The following is a 6,487-nucleotide window of genomic DNA, read 5'->3' as shown; positions in this document are numbered from 1 at the left end:
GGAACCCTTCTGATACCAACTGGGGCACAGCTATCCCTGAAAGGGAAAGATCCAAACTACTGTCACCTCCCAGCAGGACGCTGTCTCTCAGAGCACTCAGCCGCCTGGCCCGCACTTCCTTTGATGTGAATAGTTATAAATACACTGGAAACAATCTTGCATGTGTTTCATTCTTTGGCAAAAGTGATTATACTAATTACTGGCATTTTTGAATGTGGGTCATTATACTCAAACACTTGAGGTGAACGCTTTTTTACCTCCTAAGAGAAGCAGCGATACTCTGCACATATGGGACTGTATTAATGAGGTTCCAAGAATACAATTTAAGCAATTTTGGGTGTTTTCCTCTTATGTATGTTATTTCCTCTCTACTCACCTGAGTGACGGCGCTTGCAAATTCTGCAGCAACGTCACCGTGTAGCCATAATTTCTTGAACTTCTCTCTCAAACAAATTAGTAGAAAAAGCAAATATAAAACCCACAAAGTTGGTTTCACTTCAAATAGCTATAATTTTCTCTCTATGTTCGTTCTACAAAAAAGTCTAAAAAATATGACTTTTCAAGAACTTTTATTTTAGTTTTTCTGAGGTTGTAATTCTGATAACATTCAGTTTTATCTCTTCTCATGTTGCTAACCTCAAAGACCTTATACAACTGCTAAGGGATTAAAAGTCATGCATTTGGAAACCACTATTTGACTCAACATTTCTTTTTTTTTTTAATCATCAAATTGCTATGGCGTCATATACATTTAAAAGAGCTTTCACACAGAAGTTATTTGCTCATTAAAATAATTAGTCTCATTCTATAGCTGAGGGAAGCTGAGTGCCTTGCAGGTTGGCAGGTGGCAGATGGAAGCTGGCCCTTGATTTTTTCTTGTCTGGAGCTTCAGTCATGGCGCTCTCTCGCTTTTCTGAGGGGGAGACATTTATCTCAGTTACTAGGAACGCCGGCACAGGTCACTGTCCTCCCTATTTACAGCTGCTTCGGGTACAGCTATTTAAAACTAGGGGGAGAAGAGGAATGAAGGACTCTAGAGGAAGATGGGAGTAGATGAGTATCTGGAAGGGGTGGGCCTGGACTGATTCCTTTTGCCTCCCAGGAATATTTTCTGCTCATTGCTGTGCAGGTGGAAGCACCATTTCTCTGAGAGTTGGCTTTTTTGGTGACTCTGGAAGACATGATAAAAATGGGGAGAAGCTGAAAGATAAGCAACCCACCTCCTAAATGGAGTGGGGTGTGACAAGAAAACTTTCCGGAATCCCCCAGAATTCCCTGGGTCCCTCCTCCCACCTTCCCTCCCACTCGCTCTCTTCCCCACTCCTCCTTCTCTTTTGCTTTTTCCTCAGCGTCCAGCTCTCTCCCCTCACCGGTTCTGTGAATTTCTTGCCCTTTCCATTTTCTTGTCAGTCTCTGTGAGGCACTGGGAGAGAGAGTATGTCCTTGGCTCCAGGTAGAAGAAAGGATCCTGGGCTTTGTTTAACAGACAGTCAAGAAGCCAAGAGCTTAGTGGCCACAATGTCATGTCATGCTTGTCCGTGTCGAGTGATCACAAGCAGTAGTACCTCTTCCTTTTACCAACAGCTTGTTTCGCTAGCGTGGGCGGGCAGTCAGGGTTCTCTCTCTCTCCATCCCCAGGGCCACTGGCACTGCCTCTCCTTCATCTTGCTTTTTAGTTCCCTATCTTCATCTACATATCCATGTATCCCTGTCTCCCTCTCCCTCTCTCTCCTTCTCCGGCTCATTTGTTCGCTTTCACTCTCCTTTCCTCCAAAATGGGAAAAAGAAAACGATGAGTTCTCTTTTGGTTTTACATATCTAAGTAACAATTTCTTTCTTATTTTCCCCAAGGACCTGTAACACAGGTAAAGATGTAATGACACTTATAAATAATAGGTGGACGTAAAAAATTGAACACTTAATAAGAAAATTAGAAAGCACAACATCTAGGCTGGGGATGCTGAAAGACGTCTGCCTCCCGTTAGACAAAATTCATTTGAGGAGATCCTTCGTTATAGAAGTCTGGATATCTGGTAGTCACTAAACTTGGCACTTCGCCCCGTTTACATAAATGTTATGTCAAAAATGTATGGAAAATGTCCACAATACACAGTGATATTTGTGGTTAAAAATCAGTTACAAATTCAATAGATAGTAATATGACAGGCCCGCCCATGTTTTTTACTAAAGGAAAATATAGAAAGTTTGTGATAGTTAAGTGATTAGGGAAAACCAGGAACAAAATGCCAAGTGAGTAGAATAAACTTCAACAAGAAGTCAACTGGCCATGTGAGTGAGAAAATGACGATTTAGGTTCTTTGTGTGAATGTTTAAGGAAATAAATAGAGGGGGAAAAATCCCAAGTACTTAAAACTAAAATTTATACTATTAGTTTAAGATTCTCTTAGGGGAGGCTAAGACTAATTACAACTTTATATTAAAACTATTGTGGCAGAAATTGTGAGTTGCCTACTCAATATCCACTTGTCCTTTCTTTTTTTCATTAAAAGAACCTCAATATCAATGAATAACCATCAACCCCGTTAGAAAATATTTCCCAGTCTCCCTTTGGATAGAGGTGTTAGTGAGATATAAACCCAGGTCTTGAGCCGGGGGCGTACTCAGCGGTAGGAGCCTTTCTTGTGCCTCTTTCTTTTTACCTGGACTTGGAATGTAGACGTGATGAATGGAGAGCAGTGACTACCTGTGACCACGAGGTGGCTTTGAGAATTGGGGCCATGAGCACGGCAAGCAGAGAGAGAGAGAGCCTCGGGTACTGAACACACCATAGGGCTTCCACACCAACCCTGCACTGATGCCTTCATCTGCGTGACAGCAGAAAAACTATACCACATATATCTCTGTGTGTACATAGACTACGTGTATTCCATATATCATTTATATGTGATCAATCCAGTTGATCTCCTCAAGATTTCTTCCCCATCCTTCAGCACTTTCAGTTATATCATACTGCTCTATCTTCTCTTTTTTTCTGTACACTTAACCCTTTTCGCTACTCTATAATTTCTTTTGTTTTATGTTTATTGTCTGTCTCTCTTTGCTAAAATATCATCTCTGCTGGGGCTGGGAACCCTGTCTCACTGATGTATCCTGAGTGCTTAGAACAAGGCCTGGCTCATAGCAGTTACTTCGGAAACAGTCATCGGAGGAGCGGATGTGCTGCTACATACGGAAAGGTCAACGAAGTGCTTGGCAACACCGATTGGTAAGTTGCAAGCAGTAGGGAGCATAATCTTCCATGTATACTTGGGGTATCTGTCCTTGGATTTTATGTGCAATGTTGGCTATTAAAACTCAAGGAAACGTAAGGGGATTGGATAAGGACTACAAAAGGGGAGCTAAAGAGGGCTGGATGGGAGGGTGGACTTAGGAAGAATTGGGGTTGTTTAGTTTGGTCAGCCAACCTGAAAGGACAATTAGCTCAAATCCAAAACACCTTAAAGGACGTGAAGAGGAATTGTTTATCAGATTCCAATCCCAGGTATAAGGGGTTGTCCATTTTAAGCTGATCGAGAAGTTCCACGTAAATGTAAGGATACGATGGAAGGATGTCCGTGATGTCCATACAGAACTCATTGCCCTAACTAGCGTATGTGTCTCAGCACTGAACCCGAGAAGGTTGGAACTTGGACACCAGAGGGTTCCTCTCAGCTCGGACAGAGCTGAGGGTAAGGTCCAATGGGACGTACCAGGTGAGACTACAGCTGGGTGAGCCCAACACCACTCCATGGGGCTACTGGCAGAGGAGAAGCAGACAGCGTTCTAAGAACCGGAGTTAAGAAACGAGTCTCCAGGGCCAGGACAGAATTGGGAAGAGGTGAAGGGAGAGAATGGAGAGCTGGGTAGGGAAAGGATACAGGGAGACCCAGCCCTGGAACTGGGGTACAAGGCGAGTACATACTGCCACTGGAGTGTACACTCCAAGAACAGGGTGGGTTAGCTGAGGATCTGAATACTGGTGCCCAGATCATGCCATCATCCCTGCTTTGGGCTGGAGCAGGGCTGAGCGTATAGTGCGCTGTAGTTGGCCCCAAGTCCAGTTCGGGGAGAGCCACCGTAGCAGGCAACCGAATGCGGGAAATGATACAGAAAACAATCCTGGATGAAAAGTATGGCCTCATCTGCATCTGCAATTCGTGAACATTCCTGGTTCTTTACCGTTTCGAAGAGAAGAGAAAACATGAAATACAAATAACTCCCCATAAAGTCTAAATAAGTTGAATCATTTTGGATTCCTAGTAAGTAACTTAAGGAAGCTGAAACTATCTGGAATGTATCAGTGACATTTTTGGAGCCGATATCTACGGAACACTCACACCTCCCATGAATCCATTTTGGTGTCCCTCTTGGAAAAATATGCCCAAATGGAGGAACCATGAATCTAATTGAGTTTATCAATTTGTGTTTTTAAGTGAGCTTGTAAAAAAAACCACAAAAAACAAAATAAAAATTTTTCCCTATAGAGCATTAGTATTTAGTATCATAGCCACTACTAACCCACTGATTTGGAATTTGACTTCTCCTTTGCCTTACTTTTAAAATTTGTGTAAGAAGCACTTGAAGAATCGCATTGCCCTATTGCCCATTTTAATGCCAATGTGGCAACACATTTATCTGCAAAATTATTTCACCACATGTCCTCAGGTTTGTTTCTATAAACACCCTGACGTGGCATTTCTTACGGGCCATCCTCTAAAGGAAGATACTTCGGCATTAATAACACTTTCCTTTGAGAAACCATAACATGATTGGTTTGTATATATGGGCATAAATCATTTATACAGAAATGGGCCTAGGGACCAATGAATTCATACTCAGAGCCCCGTGGTATGTTATTGACAATAAATACATTATCATTAAAGATGGGGATTTTTTGGCACCTGGGTGCCTGCATTCTGGTTTCTAGGGGTGATAATTCAGTGGAGGACGGACAGCTTCTCTGGCAGGTGGTCCTCTGCCACTGTCCTTCCTGATGGCCTTCTTGCAAGGAAGGTAGGCCTTACCTGCAAGCCAGTACTGTGGAAAAAACCATTAGTAGAAAAAGGAATGATCCTTTTGCCAGCTGAGGAAACTAATACTTCTTATCCTGTATCTCCCTCCGGTCACGATGGATAAACACATTAATTCACTGTGTGCAAAGGACATGTAGCTCAATTATTTACTAGAGGCATAAATTAAACGCTGAGCAATAGTTCAGGCAGCAGGGCGTCTTTCTTTCTAGAAGAAAGTAAAGGGGGGGGAGAAAAGCAGTAGCTGGTCCTAATCCTGCCTCTTCATATTACAGGGAACCAATCAAGTTTAATCCATTTCCGTGCTGGGCTTTACATTTTCATGTTCTCTTCCTGTTTCTCAGTGGAAGCAGGTGTGCCGACCAAACGCAGCGCTTGTTTGTTTCTACCTGAACAAATGTCTCCATTCTCACCGAAGGAACTCTGCATTCTTTACCCTTTCTCTTCCCAACGACCTGCCAAAGCTCAGAAGTGTCCAGTTCATGTTTTATGGACAGACTACCCCAGCTGCTTCAGGAAACGGCAAGAGCACGTCAATAATTTACATTGTGTTTTTGCTCTACTTTTCCTGGTGTCTGTAAAGTTTCAGCAGTGAAACACCAGACAGCAATAGGGCTTCTAGGAGCGTATCTGTCTCTAGAGCTTTGTTCACTTCTCATCCTATTTTTCCCCCCTTAAATGAAAAAGTCAAGCCATTTCCGTTTTCCAGTGCTGGTGGGAACCATCAATCTGTCCGCACACAGGGGGCGATGCTTCAAGTTTATTCGGTAGTTCAACTTTCACAGTTGTTTTTACCTATTGGATTTATTCACCGTGCTTCATAATAAGCAACATATTTTATACTAAATGTTCATTAAGGATTCCATTCATAAATAGCTTCTTGCCTTAATGAAAATGTCTTGGCCGAGAAGAGAATGCATACTTCCTCTGTGCCGGTTTGATATATTCATGTAAATCTGACACAATAAAGCCTCAGGGATTTTTTAAGATTTAAAAATATTATCACGAGGGGCGCCTGGGTGGCTCAGTCGGTTGAGCGTCTGCCTTCGGCTCAGGTCATGATCCTGGGGTCCGGGATCGAACCCCAGGGTGGGCTTCCTGCTCGGCGGGGAGTCTGCTTCTTCCTCTGACCCTCCCCCTTCTCATGCTCTCTCTCTCATGCTCTGTCTCTCAAATAAATAAATAAAGTCTTTGAAAAGTATATTATCATGAACAAAATTTGCCTTTGGTTTAAATACGATGCGGTGGAAAGAAAGGCTTGGCAGTCAGGAGGCTTCAACTGGAGTTCTAGTTTTGTCCCTGACCTTTTTTGGAATCAGAGTCAAGGATCTCTGTTTCTTCGTCTGGGAGGCAGGAATTCTAGTACTTGTCTGACATCTCACAGGAACTGTGTGAAGATCAGATGAGATGCTGTATGTAAATGTTTCATAAATAGAAGGTCCTCTCAAGTCTATAAA

This window comes from Ursus americanus, chromosome 11 (genome assembly GCF_024610735.1).
Source record: "Ursus americanus isolate L20-20 chromosome 11, mUrsAme1.1.p, whole genome shotgun sequence".
Lineage (NCBI taxonomy): Eukaryota > Metazoa > Chordata > Mammalia > Carnivora > Ursidae > Ursus > Ursus americanus.
This window is presented reverse-complemented; position numbering follows the sequence as displayed.